At 44.5% G+C, this 3,896-nt stretch overlaps 1 pseudogene; it reads right to left on the reverse strand.

The window, feature by feature from the left end:
* Positions 1-1,609: 1,609 nt before the first annotated feature.
* LOC103271786 overlaps positions 1,610-3,896 on the reverse strand; it is a 20,126-nt pseudogene continuing 17,839 nt past the window's right edge.

Below are 3,896 nucleotides of genomic sequence, written 5' to 3' on the forward strand. Positions count from 1 at the left end.
GATGTGGGTAGGAGGATGTCCCCAAGGATGCCATGGGCTTGGGCCATGCTTTAGAATATATGACCTGGTGTCTGGGCATCCTCCCCTTGGATCAAAGGGCTGGATGAGGCAAGGGACAGTGTAAGGCAAGGACCAGAGAATGACCCAGGCCTGAGACAGAGGACCCAAGAGATGCTTGCTCCTTTGGCTTGCTGTGTGAGGCAGCAAAAGATGTCCTGAGCCCAGGGGTGAGGGGATCACTGGCAGAGGGCCTTCTAGAGCACAGCTCTGGAAAAGTCTTATTTGCCAGACTCCAGTCTAGCCCCCAGGATCTAGCCCTAGTCCCTCTCCTGCCTTTCTCTCCGAAGAACTTGTTCCTCTCTTAAACCTTGAGGAATCACTAGTGCTGTTTGCCAAATATTTCCAGTTTTCTTCTCTTCGGGCACAAGATTGCATTTGTTGGCTTCTTTGTGGTTGGCTGGGGCCAAAGTGACCATTTGTGGCCAGCGGATTGTGAATGGAAGGAGCACACATCATTTCTGGGTCAGAGCATCTCATCATCAATCCAAGACCCTCCAGGGCTCTCTTTCTGTCAGCAGTGGGGTGGTGTTCCAATGATGGTCACTCTCAGCCTGGGCTCCCAAGTGAGGAGATGTAGAGCGGGCCCCTAGCTGTGGACAGGTGGCAGAAGAAGAAAATATACCTTTGCTGTTACAAAACACTTATTTCTGTCAATCCTACCTCAGTCTCGTCTCAGATTTTGCTGTCCCACAGTATTGCTGTTTTTTTTTCCATCAAGACTCTGTGCCCCTCTGTTTACTTCTGTCCTCTTCTTTCTTTTCCTGGTTCCTGTCCTTCACATACTCATCCCTGAGTCCCAACGCTACTCTCCCATTGCTTAGCTCCATTCTCAGGCCCCTAAACTACCCTCTTTGACTATGAAGACAAATAGGCTCTCCTCAGGCAAGTTTGTTGGGGCTGGAGCCAGAGAGGTCAGAGGGTACGTGGTGGCCAGTTTCCAAGGCAGCCCCAGGTGACCCTCATCTCCTGATCTTCATACGCTTGAGTATGACTACCCTTCCCACCTGGTACCAGTGTGGGTCTGTGTGATCAATAGAAAGCGATACAAGTGGTGGTATGTTGCTTCCAAGATTAGGTTCTGAAGGACTGCAGTTTCTGTCTCAATCTCTCTCTTGGATAATTCACTCTGGGGGAAGCCACATGATGAGAAGCTATGGAGAGGCCTGTGTAGTGAGGAAGCAAAGCCTCCTGCCAACAGCCATGTGACTGAGCTTGAAAGTGGATACTCTAGACCCAGTCAGCCCTGGCTGACTCCTTGATGGCAACCTTGAGAGAACTCTGAACTACAACTACCACACTAAGCCACTCCCAGGCCCCTGATCCCATAATACATTTTTGTTGTTTTGAGCTACTAAGTTGGGAATAACTCATTATGCAGCAATAAATAACTAGCACAGGGCAGATGTTTGGGATGTCAAAGCCCAGCGGAATAGCGATGATAGATTTCAGCTTAGTCTAGGTTGTGTCCCTTGCTCTGGGATATATTTGGCTGCCATGGCTGGTGACCTGAAGTGTCAGGCTTTCCAGATGCCTTTGTGTATGGTTGCTGAGGGACAGCACTCTACCCAGGGAGTAGGGAACAGGAACTATGAACACAGATTAGTGACTTTACCTTAGAAATGTCTCTTGATCTGGTCTCAGAGATCAGCCTGAACAACATGGCAAGACCTCGTCTCTACAATAAATAAAAAATTAGCTGGGCGTGGTGGTGTGCACCAGTGATTACAGCTACTTGGAAGGCTGAGGCAGAAGAATCACCTGAGCCCAGCACATCGGGGCTGTGGCGGCTGTGAGCATACCACTGCACTCCAGCCTGGGTGACAGAGTAAGATTCTGACTCAAAAAAAAAAAAAAAAAAAAGATAAGTGTGAGGAGACTCCAAATAGTTCATGAAAAATGGAATTAAAAGATAAAAATAAAAAAATTCAATCTTTTTTTCTCAGCATAAGCCCCGATAAGTTCAAGACACTTCTGTAAGCAGTGATACTAGCCATTTAGTTCATCCCTAAAGAGCTGAGGGTTCTGGGAATTTAACCATGTCAATGTAGTTTTTTTTTTTTTTTACATTATTAACTGAATAAAAATGGGTGTCCTTTAAAGATTTTTTAAGATTATGAAACAAAAGGAAGTCAGAAGGAGCCAAATCAGAATAGTAAGGTGGATACCTAATGATTTCCTGTAGAGACTTTCACAAAATTGCCCTTGTTGATGAGAGGAATGAGCAGGGGAATTGTCATGGTGGAGTACTTTCTGGTGAAGCTTTTCTGGATGTTTTTCTGCTACAACATTGGCTAACTTTCTCCAAACAGTCTCATGATAAGCAGATGTTATCATTCTTTGGCCCTCCAGAAAGCCAACAAGCAAAATGCCTTCAGCATCCCCAAAAAACCGTTGCCATAACCTTTGCTGTTGACTGGTCTGTTTTGCTTTGACTGGACCACTTCTAACTCTTGGTAGCCATTGCTTTGATTGTGCTTTGTCTTCAGGATCATACTGGTAAAGCCATGTTTTGTCTCCTGTTACAATTCTTCCAAGAAATGATTCAGAATCTTGATCCTGTTTGTTAAAAAATTTCCACTGAAGGCTCTGCTTTTGTCTGCATTTGATCTGGGTACAAAGGTTTTGGCACCCATTAAGGGGAAAGTTGGCTTAACTGTAATTTTTCAGTCAGAATTGTGTAAGCTGAACCAATTGAGATGTCTATGGTGTTGGCTATTTGGGCTGTTAATTGTTATTCTCTTCAATTAGGCCACAGACAAGATAAATTTTTTCCTTGTAAATTGATGTGGATGGTCTGCCACTGTGGGCTTCATCTTCGCACCACTTTTTTTTTCCTTCTTAAAATGAATTATCCATTTGTAGACTGTTTATTTCTTTGGGGCATTGTCCCTGTAAACTTTTTGTAAAACATCAATGATTTCACAATGCTTCCACCCAGGCTTCACCATAAATTTGATACTTGTTCTTATTTTAATTTTAACAGAATTCATGTTGCTCTGATTGTTGCTTTGATATGGGCTATTTTCTTTTCTTTTTTTCAAGTCAGAGTCTCACTCTGTTGCTCAGGCTGGAGTGCAGTGACACACTCATGGCCACCACAGCCTCCACCTACTGGGTTCAGGTGATCCTTCTGCCTTAGTCTTCCAAGTAGCTGGAACTACAGGTGCACGCTACCATGCCTGGCTTATTTTTTGGTTTATTGTAGAGACAAGGTTTTACCAAGTTGCCCAGGCTGGTCTTGACCCCTGAGCTCAGGCAATCCTCTCGGCTTGGCCTCTCAAGTGCTGGGATTACAGGCTTGAGCCACTGTGCCTGGCAATACAGGCTATTTTCAAACTGATGTCTTATCCTTCTTAGTGCCTCAAACTTGATCCTGTCCAACAATGTTATAACAAGTTTAGTGGAAGTTTATTTTGGTGCAAAATTTTTTAAAAATCCATGCTTGATTTTTTTTTCATAATACATATTTTCCATGATTTTTTTCCTTGGAGATTGATGTGGATAGTATGCTGCTTTTCGAAGTGAGGTAATGGTTATGTTAATTAGCTCAATTTAGCCATTCCATAATGAACGCATACATCAAACATCTTATTGTACACCTTAAATATATACAATTTTAGCTGGGCTTGGTGGCTCAGCCGGTAATCCCGCACTTTGGGAGGCTGAGGTGAGTGGATTGCCTGAGCCCGCGGGTTTGAGACCCGCCTGGGCAACTTGGCGAGACCTCATCTCTACAATAAATCAAAAAATTAGCCGGGCATGGTAGTGCACACCTGTAGTTCCAGCTGCTTGGAAGGCTGAGATGGAAGGATTGCTGGAGCCCAGCAGGTCTAGGC

Source organism: Carlito syrichta, unplaced genomic scaffold (assembly GCF_000164805.1).
Source record: "Carlito syrichta isolate Samal-C Ts95f unplaced genomic scaffold, Tarsius_syrichta-2.0.1 Scaffold311906, whole genome shotgun sequence".
In the NCBI taxonomy this organism is placed as follows: Eukaryota; Metazoa; Chordata; class Mammalia; order Primates; family Tarsiidae; genus Carlito; species Carlito syrichta.